Source organism: Phyllobates terribilis, unplaced genomic scaffold (genome assembly GCF_046119375.1).
Source record: "Phyllobates terribilis strain yellow unplaced genomic scaffold, ASM4611937v1 Scaffold_11__3_contigs__length_659146591, whole genome shotgun sequence".
NCBI classification, from domain to species: Eukaryota; Metazoa; Chordata; class Amphibia; order Anura; family Dendrobatidae; genus Phyllobates; species Phyllobates terribilis.
Window position 1 is genome coordinate 208,371,580 of NW_027362771.1, and position 20,672 is coordinate 208,392,251.

General features: G+C 44.1%; 1 protein-coding gene across 3 annotated transcripts in view; it reads left to right on the forward strand.

Annotated features, from left to right (window-relative positions):
• The first annotated feature begins 4,595 nt into the window (after positions 1–4,595).
• The window catches only part of LOC141165067 (contactin-1-like), a 288,068-nt gene continuing 271,991 nt past the window's right edge, over positions 4,596–20,672 (forward strand). For 2 of the 3 annotated variants that reach the window (XM_073650711.1, XM_073650713.1), the window contains exon 1: positions 4,596–4,730. The gene's annotated coding sequence lies outside the window, so the exon portion shown is untranslated. Of the gene's footprint in view, positions 4,749–20,672 lie in introns of all 3 variants that reach the window. The other variant, XM_073650712.1, reaches the window with a different exon arrangement.

The window sequence follows — 20,672 nt, forward strand, 5'->3', positions numbered from 1 at the left end:
ATCGCTAGGCACTTAGATCACAGTGACTCGCCAGCGCCTGCCCACAAGATCCCTGCAGTACTATGACCAAAGATGGCACGAAGAAGTGCGCCTTTTGTAAAAAGTGAAGTGCGCAGGCGCAAGATTTGACCACTGAAAATGCACATCACAGGGCACTGTGATATGCAGGGGAGGAGGGAGACATTATAATTAATACAGGAGACGGGGATTTCTTCTGGGACCAGGGTCCGCAAGGCATCAGAAACCAGAATGAATAAAAAGAAATTTCACAGCAAGCAGACCTCTAATATGGGCCATACAGGTATGAATAGATTTACATTTCTATCACCTGTATGCCTATATTAGTAAGTCAGATAAGTCCCAGGGGGTGACAGATTCCCTTTAATATTAACATATTAATTATCATTTTTTGTTATATTTATATTATCACTTACTATTGAGCAGAATTAAGTATGCTGACATACTCCTATATACAGTATGAGCCACCACATAGCCCTCTACAGTACATACAAGTGTAATGCTCCAGATTCTCAACTAGCTCAAAGGAAGGTCAATTTTATAGCTTCTCAAATCAGCCAAACCGTTTTCAGCTGGGCTAACATACTTGTGCAAGGGTTTTCTAAACATCCATTAGCCTTCTTACACAGTTAGCAAACACAATGTACCATTAAAACACTGGGGTGGTGGTTGTTGGAAATGGGCCTCTATACACCTATGCAGATATTGCAATAAAAACAAGACGTTTGCAGCTAGAATAGTCATTTGTCACATTAACAATGTATAGAGTGTATTTCTGATTCATTTAATGTTAGCTTCATTGAAAAAAAATGTGCTTTTCTTTCAAAAATAATGAAATTTCTAAATGACCCCAAACTTTTGAACGGTAGTGTATATTCAGTACAAGCCCCCAAATATGTTCCTCCTATATTTATCAACATAAGAGCCAGGCTCATGATTAAATCCTCTTTTCAGGCCATAAATGGCCCCACTGAAGAGAAAAGAGCGATATGAGAACAGTACATGTGCAGAAAACACGCTCCTGATAAATCATTAAATAAGGAGGAAAGAGAGGAGTTTTTTATGAACAATAAAATTGAATCTTTATTAATAGAAAACATGCTAAAAGCACACAAGGAAATAACAAATGGATTCCATCAATGAGTTCCCATAACACACAAAACTCATTGTAATAAACATTAAAAGCCAAAAACAAAAAACAGATGTTAAGAGGAGAGGAGCCCCACAGGGTGGATCTTAATGAATCCTAAGAGAGCCTAAAGAGTCATTGTGGAGACCTTGAAATAGGCTGTATAACCCAGTAATAAATGAAAATAGTAGTGGTTATTATATCAAGGTCCACTAACAGATCACCAAAACATACTTGTGTAAGAAATAGACATTCCTTACATGTACTAAAGCTGTCCCAAACAGTCGCAAATCATGCACACGGGAGTGATTCAAACATAACACCGAGCAGCTGTAACTACTTGGTGCTCGGCCCGAGCATACTCGCCGAAAGGGTTAACAGAACATACTCGCTCATCACTAATACTAACCAGTGATAACTAGTGATTGCCCAAAGTAAACAGGTACCCATTAGGTTCAGGGCCCCTCTCCAGAGTGAAACGCTGCCCCTTCCTATATACAGTATAAGCTCTCACATAGGCTCCTATATGCAGTTTGAGCCCTCACATAGCCCCCTATATACAGCATGAGCCCCCATATAGCTCCCTAGATACAGTATGACTCTGCACATAACTCCCTAGATACAGTATGAGTCCCTACATATCCACCTATATACAGTATAATCCCCACATATAGCTCCTTATATACAGTATGAGCCCTCATATAGGTTCCTATATATGGTATGAGCCTTCAAATAGCTTCCTAGATACAGTATGAGCCTGCACATAGCTCCCTATATACAGTATATTCCACCATGTAGCCTCCTATATAGGATGACCCCATATATACAGTATGGGCCTTCACATAGGCCCCTATATATAGTATGAGCCCCCACATAACTCCCTATATGCAAGATGGGCCCTGACATAGCCTCCTATATAACAGTATGAGCCCTCACATCGCCTATATATTTCTGCACACATCCCATACACATATTAAAAAAAAACACACACACATACTCACCTCGCTCCTGTACCCCTGATGCTCCGCTCCAGTCCCCGAGGCTCCACTTGTACTTGTGGCCAGCACGTACATGCTGGCACCAGTGGATGGTGTCAACGCACTGGCACGTCACAGCAGAAGCAACGGGAGCTTTCCTGAGCACTTCCATTCTGTATCGTCAGCAGCGGAGCTCCAGGAAAGCTACCTGCCGAGAGGCAATCATTATAAAATCATTATTAAAACATTATAGTGAGGGCAATCTGTCCATGGGCCCCCCGAAACCCAGAATGGCCCCATTATAATCCGCCTATGGTATGATACCCCACTGTGTGCGTTTGGTGAAGCTCATCATCTCTGTGTGTAGGTAAAAGTGAACATTTGTTCAAAAATTGTATTGCGATGTTTGTAGCGTAGTTACTACATCTGTAGCGTCCACCACAGTCTCACAGCATTTACGAATCTGTTATTACACTACAAAAAAAGGGATGTAAATGTCAGTTACATGTGGTTTCTTGCGGTTTTTGTTATCGTTTTGTTTTACTCTGATAACCTCTTTGTTGTGTCTGCAATTCCTTTAAATCAGTTTTTTAGATGAAAAATTTTTCAAATGTATTAACTCCTTAATGATATACATTTGCATCACAGGTCTCTAAGGGCTGTATGAAACGGACTGGGGAACAGAGCCCACTTCATACGCAGCAGATGCCGGCTGTGCTACATAGCCCAAAACTGCCTGTAACTGTAGCAATTCGAGTTTGCTCTGAGCGCTGAAGTTTATATAAATAACACTCTATGGTAACACAAACCAGTCTTTTTTTTATTATTTATTTTTTACAAGGTTCTGAAATTTTTTTAATCACTAAAATATAAAGAAACCTAATTAGGGTATGTGCACGCTTCCAGTATTTGCAGCAGAAAAATCTTCTGCAAATACCGGAGTATTGGCAGGAAAAACGGTGGGTAAAATACGCATGTTTTCATTTTTTTTTTTCAGTGTATTTTCCATTCGTTTTTTTTCTCATTCATTTGAATAAGTGAAAAAACCCTGCAAAAACTCTGAAAGAATTGACATGTTGCAGAATTAAAGCTGCTTCAAATCTGCAAGGAAAAATAAGCAGCGTGTGCATGAGACTTCAGACATCTCATAAAGAAAAAGAGCATATGGCAGAACGTGCATCTTCCATCCTAGAACTGAACATAACAGAATCCAGAGGCACCTAATATTCAGTGGGGCCCCTCTGCTTCCTTTCGTATCAGTTATGCAACAGATTAATTTTAGATATTTAGGCTGTATTCACATGCAGTGTTTTTTTCAGCTTTTTTATGCACATTAAAAGCTGCTTTTTACAGTACTAGCAAAAGCCAGGAGACTTCAGAAATCTCATGCACATGCTGTTTTTTTTCAGCATCATGCAAATTTCCTGCAAATTTGCATCATGTCAATTATTTCAACGGTTTTGCAATGTTTTTTTACCCATAGAAAGCAATGAGAAAGTGAAAAAACGCTATAAAAACAAAAACGTTTTTGAAGCCTTTTTGGTGAATAAAATTAACTCTATTAAGCGTACTGTAAGCAAAGCTCACATAAAATCCACTAAAAAAAACACGCAGCGATAGCGCAGCAAAACCGGTGTTTTATATGCAGTGTTTCCTGCCAAGAGAGCGGGTTTTGACTATTGAAAAAAACTTGTTAAAAATGCAATGTGTGAACATAGCCATGGGTGCGTTTTTGCTGCATTTTTATGCCGATTAAAAGCTGTTTATTACAGAATTAGCAAAAACTAAGATTTCAGAAATCTCATGTTATTTTTTTCTAAATTGGAAAACTACATTTTAAAAAATCTGCAACATCAATTCTTTCAGTGTTTTTGCAGCGTTTATTCACCCATAGAATATAAAAAAAAGTGTTTTTCCAGTGTTTTGATGAAAACAAAACTAATTTTATTAAACATGTACTATAGACAAATCACGAGATATCCACACCAAAAAATGTTGCAAAAAATCTGAAAACGGGCGTTTTTTTTACTGCCAAAAGAGCTGGTTTTGTCTTCTGAAAAAAAATGCTGCGTATGAACATAGTATAATTATTTCTGAATGCAGGTGAGAAAGTGGTCTCTGATATTACATTCACGGTTTTTGTGAACACAATGCAGAAATACAATGCACTTCTTTCCAACATGTTGCATGTATCTTTTGCACTTTACTCTGGTTCTGTTGACGAGTATAGTCACAGTTAACTGTGGCATAACATAGGACTGCAAAATGACAATTACTACATAATCTGTACTCAGAATTCTCACTGTGCTAGCTGTGGTATTACATTTTTGTTTGGCGGGGTGGTGGTCTGCAAAACACATGTCCCGAGGCCTGGGACTCTGATCTTTTATGACCCTAGCAACGCCCATGACAGCATATCCTAGATTCCTTTTCCTTAAATGGTGATTGGCAAAGAGAATTTAAAGAAATTTGAGCAATTACAGGAAGTGTGTGATGGGAAGGGGGAGTGGGATGTTCTTACAAGCTTATTCTCTCTGCTAGCTCTTAGTCAGTGCGCCTGTAACATAACTTTTTTTGCTGCGCAGAGTTCAGAACAGGACACAGTGGTGAGCTGCTAGACTTATGTAATTCCTTTCTCTTGAAATTTTCACTTGCGTTTTATCTCCCTATCAGCTCTTCTATTATCCCTTCTCTCCTCCATGGTTTTTTTTACCACATGACGCCTTTTTACCCCTCCCCGATTTGCCATTTTGCAAAATGTACACCATTGTAGGAAAAAAATGTAATTTGTGAAGCATAAATTGCAGTAAAGGCATGAATGTTGTACAGATGTATTTATGGTCTTTATAAAAGACTTTCTGCATTTCCTCAGTCCATGATTTATCATTGTAGCTTTCACCTGCTTCTTTCCTTTGAAATGTAATTACTTTATCTAGTATTTAATAGGAAAAACAATGAAATAAGATTACTGGGTGCAGTCATCTTGTTTCACCATAATCATGAGCTATGGTCCATTTGTTAATGACTGAATGTTATCTAGACATGAGGAGCCTGAAAATTATAGTGATTGATGAATATTGACTTCTAAGAAGATGAATGTGATTGAGTAGAAAGAATGGTGCACACTGATGAAGCAACTCGTTAAATTGAAATTCAATTATTAAACGAGTAGACAAAACTCACAAATTAAATTACCTTAAATTATGGGAACAAAATACACAAATATAATATTTTATCTCCTAAAATGCTGGTGTGATTGTAACTAATAAGACTTATACTTGTATATTTTTTTTACATAACTTTATCAGTGTTTGGTAATGCTATATAATTTTATCAAATATCATTATCAATATTTGGCACATCACTCATCTCAGTCACAGCATGATGATGTTGTTACCTCTAACAGCAACACCATCAGTTGGAGCTACAGAACTGTCTGCCTAATCACTAATGACTAAGAGGGATCATTTTTAGACAGTTTTTTTTTACTGTCATTATCCTGTGTTATTAAATAAGCTGAATAATCTGTTAGTTACTATTTGCTTAGACTCAGTTTCTATTTTGAGGACACTTTGACATTCTTACTAAGGCTGTATTTGCTTTAAAGAGACTGAAAAAAGCTGGGTGTCTGCCAAATCTAATACACAGATATCTTTGGCTCTTCGCTTTTCCAGCACCCTACTTATTTTTCCTTGCCTGTATACAAACCACTTAGTACTTTATCCATGAATAGTGCCCTAGACAGTAATAATTCCCCATCTATGCCCTGTACTATAGTACCCTCCCTTTGTGTCTCACACAAAAACAATGGGCCCTTGATGTCCCTACATATTAATAGTGTTCCCACTATACCTCCACATAGCAATGTTGCCCACTTTGTGCCTTCACATTGTAATAGTGACTTCTCTCTGCCTTCACATTGTAATATTGCCATCTCTATGATTCCACATAGTAATAGTGACCCCTCTGTACCTCCGCATAGTAATAATGCTCTTATGTTGCATTCAAATAACAATAATGCTCCTTCTGTTACCTAAACAAAGTAATAATGCCTCCTCTGTGCCACCACATAGAGATAGTGTCACCTCTGTGTCTTCACTTAGTGATAGTGTCTTCTGTTTCTCCACACAGTAATAATTCACCAATTGTGCTTCCATGTAGTAATAATGTCCATATTGTGCCTTCACATAGTAATAATGCCCACTCTTTACTTCCAAATATTAATAATACCCCCAGTCTTCCTCTGCATAGTAATAGTGCCCCACATAATAATAATGGGGTTCTCTGTTCCCCAACATAATTATAATGCTCCTATTGTGCATGCACATAGCATCAACTATAAAACAGATTTATACTTTTTACAAGCCATTTAGTGGGCACTCGTCATAGCTCCCTCTTTTTATTCCAATGATGACAAATATATTTTATACTGTGATGTTACAGTGGGTACAGAAAGTATTCAGACCCCTTTAAATGTTTCACTCTTTGTTTCATTGCAGCCATTTCTTAAATTCTAAAAACATCATTTTTTTTCTCATTAAAGTACACTCTGCACCCCATCTTGACTGAAAAAAACAGAAATGTAGAATTTTTTTGCAAATTTATTAAAAAAGAAAAAGAATGAAATAACATATGGTCATAAGTATTCAGACCCTTTGCTCGGTATTGAGTAGAAGCACCCTTTTGAGCTAGTACAGCCATGAGTCTTCTTGGGAATGATGCAACAAGTTTTTCACACCTGGATTTGGGGATCCTCTGCCATTTTTCCTTGCAGATCTTCTCCAGTTCTGTCAGGCTGGATGGTGAACGTTGGTGGACAGCCATTTCCAGGTCTCTCCAGAGATGCTTAATTGGGTTTAGTTCAGGGCTCTGGCTAGGCCAGTCAAGAATGGTCACAGAGTTGTTCTGAAGCCACTCCTTTGTTATTTTAGCTGTGTGCTTAGGGTCCTTGTCTTGTTGGAAGGTGAACCTTTGGCCAATTCTGATGTCCAGAGCACTCTGGAAGAGGTTTTCATCCAGGATATCTGTACTTGGCCGCATTTATGTTTCCTTCAATTGCAGCCAGTCGTCCTGTCCCTGCAGCTGAAAAACACCCCCATAGCATGATGCTGCCACCACCATGTTTCTCTGTTGGGATTGTATTGGGCAAGTGATGAGCAGTGCCTGGTTTTCTCCACACATACCCCTTAGAATTATCACCAAAAAGTTCTATCTTCGTCTCATCAGACCAGAGAATCTTATTTCTCATAGTCTGGGAGTCCTTCATGTGTTTTTGAGCAAACACTATGTAGGCTTTCATATGTCTTGCAATAAGGAGAGGTTTCCGTCGGGCCACTCTGCCATAAAGGGCCGACTGGTTGAGGGCTACAATGATAGTTGACTTTGTGGAACTTTCTCCCATCTCCCTACTGCATCTCTGGAGCTCAGCCACAGTGATCTTGGGGTTCTTCTTTACCTCTCTCACCAAGGCTCTTCTCCCACGATTGCTTAGTTTGGCTGGACAGCCAGGTCTAGGAAGACTTCTGGTGGTTCCAAACTTCTTCCATTTAAGGATTATGGAGGCCACTATGGTCTTAGAAACCTTGAGTAATGCAGAAATTCTTTTGTAACCTGGGCCAGATCTGTGCCTTGCCACAATTCTGGCTTTGAGCTCCTTGGGCAGTTCCTTTGAGCTCATGATTCTCATTAGGTCTGACATGCACTGTGAGCTGTGAGGTCTTATATAGACAGGTGTGTGCCTTTCCAAATCAAGTCCTATCAGTTTAATTAAACACAGCTGGACTCCAATGAAGGAGTAGAACCATCTCAAGGAGGATCACAAGGAAATGGACAGCATGTGACTTAAATATGAGTGTCTGAGCACCATATTTATGACCTTGTGATATTTCAGTTGTTCTTTTTTAATAAATTTGCAAAAATGTCTACATTTCTGTTTTTTTTCAATCAAGATGGGGTTCAGAATGTATGAGAAAAAAATTAACTTTTTAGAATTTACCAAATGGCTGCAATGAAACAAAGAGTGAAAAATTTAAAGGGGTCTGAATACTTTCCGCACCCACTGTATATTATTGATATACTGGAATGATTGACCGGGATAATACTCAAATCCTAAAAATAATAATTCATCATCCTTATCCGCTTGCTGCTGGCTCTGCATGGCAGATGACTGATTTCCCCTGTTTATTCTTAGAATGGAATAGTTGTTTTTTAAGAACCCTTCACAGATGTAAGGGGTGATCTAAAAAAAACCTACTCCAGTTCAGAGAGTTGCTAGGTAACATGGAGCTCGTAGATTCGATTCCCTGCTGAGTTAGCCTTTAGATATGCAGGAAAACAGTTGTCACCCCATATTCTGTTATATGCAATGCAATGTAGCAGTCAGCGGGATCCCCGACAAAATGGGAAATGGAACAGAACAATTTCTAACATGCAAATGAAATAAGTGTAAGCAGCTCATGCTACTAGCAGATTGTTATGCACTGATTACAATGGAAACTGATTGATAAAATTAGACCCTTACTCTATTTTTGGATCAGTGCTTATCTCAGGATCATCTTCTGATGGATAATCACAGTGCTGAAAAAAGCTGTCTTTTTTTTGCACACGGAATATTGGAGTTCTACCTTCTTTGTAAGGGTTCCCTCACACTTGTGAGTAGTATCAGATGGATAGGATAGGTCATCAATGTCTGATCGGCCGACACCCCTGCCAAACAGCTGTTAGAAATACTCACTTGCTGAGCTGCTCCATCTACAGTACTTGTAGTGGCTGCTGCAGGGTACTACACATCCGCCTCCTATTGATTTGAATATGAAGCAGATGGGCAGGACCAAGACCCGGCCACTACAAGTACGAGTCGGCACTGCTCCATAGTATAACATTGAAGCAAGTGCTATCCTTTGAAATATCGGATAGCACTCATCCGCGTTACACACTGGCTGTTCGCCAATGTGAGCAAGCCCTAAAATTGTATATTTTGAGCATATTGGTAACCTGTAGGAGGACTGCACCTTCTAGTATCTCATTTTCTATATTCATTCTATCTAACGTACAATCCTCTGGAAGCCTGCACTCTATGGGACTGATTCATCAAAGCTTTCATGCCAGAATTTTGGCATAAAAGCTTTGAAAAATCACAAAATCCAGGCACAGCTCCAAGTTGTACTTAAAATTTGCAACTTCTGGCATCTTCATGACCTTTTTTCCCAGCTCTGCCAAAATGAGCGAATCTGTGGCGGGACGGGGTATGGTATGGTGACCACCAATTGTCAAATTCATGATGAGTGCCGGCGTTGGATACAAATTCTACTCCCGCAGGGGCTAGAGTAGGATTTATGGTGAGGCACAGATGGAGGTGCATATTCCACTTGTCCGACGCTCCTGATTCATGAAGAAGGGTACACTTATTCATGAATCAGGAGCGAATGTCTGACTCCAGCTCTCCCCATTCAAGACTGACATGAATTACACCGGCCTTAATGAATTGAGCCCTATCTATGTATCTACAGTGGGGAAAATAAATATTTGATACACTGTCGATTTTGCAAGTTTTACCACCTACAAAGAATGGAGAAGTCTGTAATTTTTATCGTAAGTACACTTCAACTGTGAGAAACAGAATCTTAAAAAAGATCACATTGTATGATTTTAACACAATTAATTTGCTTTTTCCTGCATGAAAGAAATATTTCATACAATAGAAAAACAGAGCTTAATATTTGGTGCCGAAACCTTTGTTTGCAATTACAGAGGTCAGACGTTTCCTGTAGTTCTTGACCAAGTTTGCACACACTACAGCAGGAATTTTGGCCCACTCCCCTATACAGATCTTCTTCAGATCTTTCAGGTTTCAGGGCTGTCGCTGGGCAACATTGAGTTTCAGCTCCCTCCAAAGATTTTTTATTGGGTTCAGGTCTGGAGACTGGCTAGGCCACTTCAGGACCTTGAAGTGCTTCTTACGGAGCCACTCCTTAGTTGCCCTGGCTATGTGTTTTGGGTCAGTGTCATGCCGGTAGACCTAGCCCCCATCCATCTTCAACGCTCTTACTGAGGGAAGGATGTTGTTTGCCAAAATGTCACGATACATGACCCCATCCATCCTCCCTTCAGTACGGTACAGTCATCCTGTCCCCTTTGCAGAAAAGCACCCCCAGTGTATGATGTTTCCTCCACCATGCTTCTCGGTTGGGATGGTGTTCTTGGGGTTGTACTCATCCTTCTTCTTCCAAACACGGCGAGTGGAGTTAATACCAAAAAGTTTAAGTTTGGTCTCATCTGACCACATGACCTTCTCCCATGCCTCCTCTAGATCATCCAGATAGTCATTGGCAATCTTCAAACGGGCCTGGACATGTGCAGGCATGAGCAGGAAGTCCTTGCATGCCCTGCAGGATTTTAATCCATGACATCGTAGTGTGTTACTAATAGTAATATTTGAGACTGTGGTCCCAGCTCTCTTTAGGTCATTGACCACATCCTCCTGTTTAGTTCTAGGCTGATTCCTGACCTTTCTCAAAATCATCCTTACCCCACGAGGTGAGATCTTGCATGGAGACCCAGACTGAGGAAGATTGACAGTCATCTTGTGTTTCTTCCATTTTCTAATAATTGTGCCAACAGTTGTTGCCTTCTCATAAAGTTGCTTGCCTATTGTCCTGTAGCCCATCCCAGCCTTGTGCAGGTCTACAATTTTGTCCCTGGTGTCCTTAGACAGCTCTTTTGCCTTGGCCATGATGGGGAGGTTGGGGTGTGATTGAGTGTGTGGACAGGTGTCTTTGATACAGTTAACGAGTTCAAACAGGTGCAATTAATATTGGTAATGACTGCAGAGTAGGAGGGCTTCTTAAACAAAAACTAACAGTTCTCTGAGAGCCAGAATTCTTGCTGGTTGGTAGGTGATCAAATACTTACAGTATTTCATGCAATAAAATGCAATTTAATTATTTAAAAATCATACAATGTGATTTTCTGTTTTTTCTTTTTAGATTCTGTCTCTCACAGTTGAAGTGTACATACAATAAAAATTACCGACCGCTCTATTCTTTGTAGGTGGGAAAACTTGCAAAATCGGCAGTGTATCAAATACTTATTTTCCCCACTATATCTATATATATCTATAGTTTATCTAATCAATCTGTCTAATATATATCTAATCTATATCTGTCTACAAAATTATATCAGTCAATATAATATATCTGTCAATTATATTATTTATCTATCTATCCATCTATAATATAATGGGAGATGCATCCCTGTGTCTGAAGCCTTTATAGACTGCGCAAGCGCGATGCGCCTGTGCAGTCTGGCTCCAGACAGAAGAACGCATCCAGCCATTACAGGTAAGAGGAGTGTATGGCGCCAGAGATCGCAATATGCGTAGACACTGAAGGCATACTGCGAACTCCGGCGCCATAAGTGCATACCTGATTTGAAGGAGTGTTGCCACGGCACCTCTGTTCTTCCCGGAGGCCGGGGCAGGACAGCGGCGTCAGAATCGGCGCATGCGCATAGCGCGCTATCTGGCGCCATTTTACTGAAGACACATTTGCGGTGTGTCTTCAACAAAATGGCGCCGGACACTCCTTCCCCGGACTCTGGAGGACTGTTTCGGGAGAATGGGATGCAGTGCTGGAGCACAGGGAACAAAGGTGAGTATAATTGTTTATTTTTTTGTGTGTGCAACGTGATAGGGATGATGGGTGCTATACATACCAGGATAGGGATGAGGGGGTACCACATACCAGGATAGGGATGAGGGGGTACCATGCATACCAGCATAGGGATGAGGGGTACCATGCATACCAGGATAGGAATGAGGGGGTACCATACATACCAGGATAGGGATGAGGGGCCATGCATACCAGTATAGGGTTGAGGGTTACCATACATACCTGGACAGGAATGAGGGCTACCATGCATACCAGGATAGGGATGAGGGGGTACCATGCATGCCAGGATAGGGATGAGGGGTACCGTGCATACCAGGTTAGAGATGAGGGGGTACCATGCATACCAGGATAGGGATGAGGGGGTACTCTGCATACCAGGATAGGGATGAGGGGGTACCATGCACACCAGGATGGGGATGAGGGGGTTCCATACATACCAGGATAGGGATGAGGGGCCATGCATACCAGGATAGGGATGAGGGGTACCATACATACCTGGACAGGGATGAGGGGCCATGCATACCAGGATAGGGATGAGGGGTACCATACATACCAGGACAGTGATGAGGGCTACCATGCAAACCAGGATAGGGATGAAGGGTACCATATATACCAGGATGAGGGATGAGGTGCCATGCATACCAGGATTGGAGGATCTGAGGTAAAATGCATACCAGGATAAGGCTGAGGGGGCCATGCATACCAGGATTGGGGATGAGGGGACTATGCATACCAGGATGAGGGACGGGGTGCCATGCATGTCAAGATTGGGATGAGAGGTGCCATGCATACCAGGATTGGGGATGAGGGAGCCATGCATACCAGGATGAGGGATGGGGTGCCATGCATACCAGGATTGGGATGAGGGATGTCATGCATACCAGGATTGGGGATGAGGGATGCCATGCATACCAGGATTGGTGATGAGGGGTGCCATGCATACCAGGATTGGGATGAGGGGTGCCATGCATACCAGAATTGGAATGAGGGGTGCCATGCATACCAGGATTGGTGATGAGGGGGCCATGCATACCAGGATGAGAGATGAGGTGCCATGCATACAAGGATTGGGGATGAGGGAGCCATGTATACCAGGATGAGGGATGGGGTGCCATGCATACCAGGATTGGGATGAGGGATTCCATGCATCCCAGAATTGGGGATGAAGGATGCCATGCATACCAGGATTGAGGATGAGGGGTGCCATGCATACCAGGATTGGGGTGAGGGGTGCCATAAATACCACGATAGAGATGAGGGGGTACCATGCATACCAGGATTGAGAATGAGGGGTACCATGCATACCAGAATAGGAATGAGGGGCCATGCATACCAGGATATGGATGAGGGGTACCATACATACTAGGATAGGGATGATGGGTACCATGCATGCCAGGATAGGGATGGGGTACCATACATACCAGAATGAGGGATGGGGTGCCATGCATATCAGGATAGGGATGACTTGGTACCATGCATGCCAGGATAGGGATGAGGGGGTACCATGCTTACCAGGATAGGGATGAGGGGCTATGCATACCAGGATATGGATGAGGGGCCATGCATACCAGGATAGGGATGAGGGGTACCATACATACCAGGATAGGAATGATGGGTACCATGCATGCCAGGAAAGGGATGAGGGGTACCATAATTACCAGAATAAGGGATGGGGTGCCATGCATACCAGGATAGGGATGAGGGATGGGGTACCATGCATACCAGGATGAGGGATGGGGTGCTATGCATACCAGGATGAGGGGTACCATACATACCAAGATAGGGATGAGGGGCCCATGCATAACAGGAAAAGGGTGAGGGGTGCTATACATACCAGGATTGGGGATGAGGGAGCCATGCATACCAGGATGAGGGATGGGGTGCCATGCATACCAGGATTGGGATGAGGGGTACCATACATACCAGAATTGGGATGAGGCGTGCCATGCATACCAGGATTGAGGATGAGGGTGCAATTCATACCAGGATGAGGGATAGGGTGCCATGCATAGCAGGATTGGGATGAGGGGTGCCATGCATACCAGGATTGGGGATGAGGGGTGCCATGTATAACAGGATTGGGGATGAAGGGTGCCATACATACCAGGATAGGGATGAGGAGTGTCATACATACCAGGATAGGGATGAGGGGTACCATGCATACCAGGAAAAGGGTGAGGGGGCCATACATACCAGGATTGGGGATGAGGGAGCCATGCATACCAGGATGAGGGATGGGGTGCCATGCATACCAGGATTGGGATGAGGGGTACCATGCATACCAGGATTGGGATGAGGGTTGCCATGCATACCAGGATTGGGGATGAGGGTGCAATGCATATCAGGATGAGGGATGGGGTGCCATGCATAGAAGGATTGGGATAAGGGGTGCCAATCATACCAGGATTGGGGATGAGGGATGCCATGTATACTAGGATTGGGGATGAAGGGTGCCATACATACCAGGATAGGGATGAGGGGTGCCATACATACCAGGATAGGGATGAGGGGTACCATGCATACCAGGATAGGGATGAGGGGTACCATACATACCAGGATAGGAATGATGGGTACCATGCATGCCAGGAAAGGGATGAGGGGTACCATAATTACCAGAAAAAGGGATGGGGTGCCATGCATACCAGGATAGGGATGAGGGATGGGGTACCATGCATACCAGGATGAGGGATGGGGTGCTATGCATACCAGGATGAGGGGTACCATACATTCCAAGATAGGGATGGGGGGCCCATGCATACCAGGAAAAGGGTGAGGGGTGCCATGCATACCAGGATTGGGGATGAGGGGTGCCATGTATACCAGGATTGGGGATGAAGGGTGCCATACATACCAGGATAGGGATGAGGAGTGCCATACATACCAGGATAGGGATGAGGGGTACCATGCATACCAGGAAAAGGGAGATGGGGCCATACATACCAGGATTGGGGATGAGGGAGCCATGCATACCAGGACGATGGATGGGGTGCCATGCATACCAGGATTGGGATGAGGGGTACCATGCATACCAGGATTGGGATGAGGGGTGCCATGCATACCAAGATTGGGGATGAGGGTGTAATGCATATCAGGATGAGGGATGGGGTGCCATGCATAGAAGGATTGGGATAAGGGGTGCCAATCATACCAGGATTGGGAATGAGGGATGCCATGTATACTAGGATTGGGGATGAAGGGTGCCATACATACCAGGATAGGGATGAGGGGTACCATACATACCAGGATAGGGATGAGGGGTACCATGCATACCAGTATAAGGATGAGGGGTACCATGCATACCAGGATAGGGATTTGAGGTACCATCCATACCAGGATAGGGATGACGGGTGCCATGCATACCAGGATAGGATGGGGCAGCACATAGAAGAAAAGGATTGGGGAGGACAAATACCAGGATGGGGGGCCACAAATACCAGGATGGGGTAGCACGAATACCAGTATGGGGGCAGAACAAATACCAGGATGGGGGCAGCACAAATACAAGGATGGGGGCAGCACATAACAGGATGGGGGCAGCACATAACAGGATGGGGCGCAGGATGAGGACAGCACATAGCAGGATGGGGGCACAGAATAGAGGAGCACATAACAGATGAGGCAGCACATAACAGGTTGGGGACAACACATAGGATGGGGACAGCACATAACAGGATGGGGCAGCACATTAAGGGATGGGGGCAGCACATAACAGAGTGCGGGCAACGCATAACAGAATGGGGGCAGCACAAACCAGGATGGGAGACCATATACCAATAAAAATGCTCGCCACCCAGGCGTAGAATGGTTCAATAGCTAGTTTATCTATATCCAGACAAATGTTTAATCAAAATATATAGTATAATGTTCACATTTTTTCTCCTGAATATAGTGTATATAAACAAAAAACAGTGTAAAAACACGACATGTGAACATACCCAAATATTTCAACGACTATGTTGTAAAATTTATGTGTTGCATACTTTGGCCTCCAAGTCTTTATTGTACTTGACACTGGCTGAATCACATGCCTGAGAATGATTTTATATGGTAGCCACCATCTGATTATATTATTATTATTATTATTAATACATATTTTTATGCTGCATGTTTATGCTTTTATTACATGATTATAGGCTTCACCACAAATATTAGCCCAAATGCTTGACCTGCCAAGAGCTTGTAGCCAAAGCATACAAATATAGTGATGACATAAATGTGTTCAGGCGCATCCTGTACAGGGCTCTGATAATATCTGAGGTATCACATGTTAGCAAGGGCTTACTGATTGTGTGATGTAAAAAGATTACCCATTGAGTAGGTCACACAGTAATTAATGCCAATGTAAAATTAATTACTAAATTGACACCAGGATGATAATGAAAGAAATACTCTGAAAAGACTTGGCAGCAAATGACAGCCAATCCATGAATCCAATCAAATTAGACTCTTCCTTCTGACTGATTCCTTCGAAACCAGCGCCTCTAAATCGAGTGGCTCCTTTTAATCCTTGGGGTAAAGCTTTTTGTGTATATTTTGGATTTTCATGCAGCTATTTTCCTTCCAGGCATAGAATGCCAGCTTGGAAGCTTAATTGAGATGTAGTTGGACAATTAGAGGGTTCTTCTTACACATAGTATTATTAGTTATTTGAATGAGAACTAATGTTGAGCATTCTGATACTGAAATATCGGGTATCGGCAGATATTCACGGTATCGGAATTCCGATACTTAGTTCCGATAGTTTTAGAATATCGGATACCGGAATCGGAAGTTCCCATAATGCAATGAACCAGTTTCATTTTATTCAGCCAATGAGGATCCTAAGAAGTGTGGGCACATCCTGTTAGGCATGTAGGCATGTTAACTAATGGCATGGCTGTGATTGGCTGCTGAAATGATGTCATGATGCACTATAAAAGCCGCCGCCACCATTTTGAGCTCACTCTGCTGTGAATACAGTTAGGGATAGGACGCTGCTGTTCTGCGGGACAGTTTTAGCTACCTATTTGCTCTATTCTACTTTACCCAAGCTACTTTATACACCACTGTGCCTTGCAGCGCTAGTGCACAGTTCTCTCGCTGTTCACGGCTGTCTGCAAGGTCTCTGTGTGTGAGTGCAGCTCACACTGTAGTGGGTGCTTCAGCCACGTCTGGTTGTAGTGCGCTCAGCGTGCGTCACTGCCTCATACATTGTCCTTTTTTGCTAATTGATCATTTTTCCTGATTTCTCCTATTAGTGTGGTGGTTTTATCCGTATCCAGCTAGATTGGTTCCAAACACACTATATAGGAGTAGATAGAGGAGCCTTTCTGCAGCCTTGTGCCCTGCAGCCCCAGCCAGATTAGTATTAGCCTATTTTTTGTAGCCTCATCTATTGCATTGTAGGTTACCTTCCTGCATTGTAATAGCTACAAAAAGTTTGTGATACTATCGGTATTACATCTTTGGACACATCCAGTGTCTTTTTGTGACAAAAAAAACTAAATAAAGTTCACCAAACACTCCACTTTACAGTTGTGTAGGCCACATTAGCTCATATTAAAGTCTAGTCCACACTTTATAAAATTAGTGTTTCTTATACCTGTTAGCAGCTGTTCAGGAATAAGCACACTAAGCCCTTAGTACTTTTCTGCCTATCTTTATCAGTCTAAGATGAAGAAGGCAGGGAGTAAGGCATGTGGTCGTGGTCGTGGGCATGGGCGTGGAGTTTCTGCAGGTAGAGGACATGAGGATTCTGTGCCTGCAGGGAGAGGACGTGGGGATTCTGTGCCTGCTGCGGGCACCAGTGACTCAGCATCCCCCAGTTTTACCAGGGAACAGTCCTTTATGCGCAGCTTTGTAGGAGCTAGCCGTACCTCACTGCTGCGGGAGGACAAAATTGAAGCCGTTTTGGGATGGATGGCAGCTAACGCATCGACTTCAATTAGTTCCAGATCCTCTCAGGTCCTGAGCACTGAAGAGCACCCATCTGTCTCTTCACCACCTGCCAAATTTCCCAGGCAGTCAGAGAGCCCCGGACAGGAGCCATCTCTACTTCTGTTCTCTGAATCTCTTGGCTTGGAAAGAGGGGGCCAGCCAAGCAGAATTAGAGAATTTGAAGAAGAGGTAGTATGCAGTGATGTGCAACTGTTTTGTCTCTCTGAATCTGAGGAGGCGGGTGGGCCAGTGCCTATGGTCAGCAGCACACCTCAGTACGCATCTGATGATGAGACTCAGGTGCCACTTTCTGGTGTGTACTGTGCTGTCGAGACTACCCAGGAGAAGCAGTTGTTTGAAGAGGGTGGTGTAGATGATGAGGTCCTTGACCCATCATGGCGTGAGTGACAGGAAGGTGGTGGAAGCAGCTCTGAGAAAGAGATTCCCCCAACGGCCCAAAAAGGAGGGAGAGGGAGGGGGCAGACTTGGTTGCCTGTAGCCTCCACTTCGGCACCCATTAGGAGCATGGCTCTTCCAAAACCCAAAGCGGGCGCTCCCAAGACTTGCAGTGCCTGGTCCTTTTTTTGACAGAGTTGCAGATGACATTTGCTTTGTCAAATGCAAGCTGTGTAATCAGAAGGTAAAAAAAAGGGAAAAGTGTCAGCAACCTCAATACCACAAATATGTGGAAACATGTGCGGACCAAGCACGTGGTGGAGTTACAAAGACACACTGAAGACCTAGGCCAACCTACAGCGCCACCTACCACCTCTTCAGCTTGTGTTATAGCCTCTTCCTCCAGCTCACACACAGCTGGTTCGGCTTCCTCACAGGATCGCCATGGAAGAACCTCTGGCACTGTTGTACAGAGACACAGTGTCATTCCACCCACAGCACCACGTTCCCTGTCATCCTCACACTCCCAGGCCAGTCTACAGCCATCGTTAGCACAGGCATGGGAGAAAAGGCGCGCATACTCGGCAAACCACCCCCGAGCACAGGTTCTGAATGCTGGCATTGCAAAACTACTAGCCCTTGAAATGCTATCATTCAGGCTGGTGGAGACTGACACCTTCCGTAACTTGATGGCATTGGCAGTCCCACAATACAACGTGCCCAGCCACTTTTATTTCAGCAGGAAAGCTGGCCCTGCCCTGCATGTGGAGGGAACAATTAAACAACAGCAGCATGTGGAGGGAAAAATTAAACATGCGCTACAAAACGCCGTCAGTAGCAAGGTCCACCTGACCACCGATGCGTGGACCAGTAAGCATGGACAGGGACGATACCTTTCCCTCACTGCCCATTGGGTAAATGTTGTGGAGCCAGGTACAGATCTTGAGAGTGGCGCTGTACGTGTTCTGCCAACTCCAAGGATTGCAGGAATCCAGTCTGTACACATTGACTCCTCCTCATACTCCAGTTCTTCTGAATCAGCGCTGCAGGAGCCGTCACGGTCTACCTCCACATCGACCCGGGAACGGTTACCTGTTACGACCGATATGAGCACAGCCGTGGCCAAACGTCAACAGGCCATATTAAAATTAATTTCTTTGGGGAATCGTAGCCACACAACGCAGGAGCTCTGGAATGCCATCAAGCAGCAGAGCAACGTGTGGTTTGTGCCAGCGAATCTCCAGCCAGGGTTGGTGGTGTATGACAATGGCCGAAATCTGGTGGCAGCTCTGGGCCTAGGCAACCTCACTCACATCCCATGTCTGGCACATGTGCTCAACTTGGTTGTGCAGAGTTTTTTGAGGAACTATCCGGATCTTGATGCACTGCTGCACAAGGTCCGCATAGAGTGCGCTCACTTGCGGCGTTCCAGCAACGCAAGATCGCGCATTGCAGGTCTGCAGTGCAGATGACGTCTTCCAGAACCTCGCTTCATATGTGACCTACCCACTAGGTGGAATTCAAGTTACATATGGTGGAGAGGTTGTGTGAGCAGCAGGCAGCAGTAATGGAGTACCAGCTGCAGCAGGCGCAAACAAGTCGCAGGGCGCGCCGTTCACACTTCACCACCACTGAGTGGGATACTATGAAGGACATTTGCCACGTTTTGCGTGCCTTCGATTATTCCACGCGGATGGCGAGTGCAGATGATGCACTAGTCAGTATGACTATCCCCTTATCTGCCTGCTTGAAAAAACACTGCAAGCACTAAGGGCGAGGTTTTGGAAGAGGTGGAGGATGAGGAATCACAAATGCCATCTGCTTCTGTACAGTCTGCGCAACGTGGTTCCTCACAAAGGCCTAGGCAGGGGACACTTTATGAGGAGGATGAGGAGGAGTCAATGGAGGAGGAAGACATCTGTCCAGAGGAGGGAGGTACACAATGCTCTAGTATTCAGTATCTAGAGCGAGGGTGGGGTGATGCAGAGCAGGCAGACATCATGCCTCAAGCAGGGGACAGCATTTCTTGGCCAGTTGGCAGTCTGCAGCACATGGTTGATTTCATGCTGCAGTGCCTGAGAAACGACCACCGCATCACCCCCACATTCTCAGCACGGCTGATTATTTGGTGTCCACCCTCCTAGATCCTCGCTACTGGGACAACTTACAAAGCCTCATAACACCGTTGAACTGGGAGCGTAAAATGCGGGAGTACCAAGACGCACTGGTGCATTCCATCATGTTCTCCATTCCACCCGAGAGCAGTGCTGCTAGTGCTTTACAAAGCATCTCAGTGCGTCGAGGCAGTGGAGGAAGCTCTGCACAAAGAGGGAGCAGAAGTATGGCCTCAGCACAAGGCAAGACCAGTATGGCCCAAATGTGGCAAAGTTTTGTGTCCCCGCCACAAATGTCTACACCATCACAGACGGCTCCAGTCAGCAGGAGGCAACGTTTCCGTCAGATGGTGACAGACTACATGTCTTGCCCTCTCAGTGTACTCCCAGACGGCTCTTCCCCTTTCAAGTTTTGGGTCTCTAAGCTGGATACATGGACAGAGCTTAGCCAGTA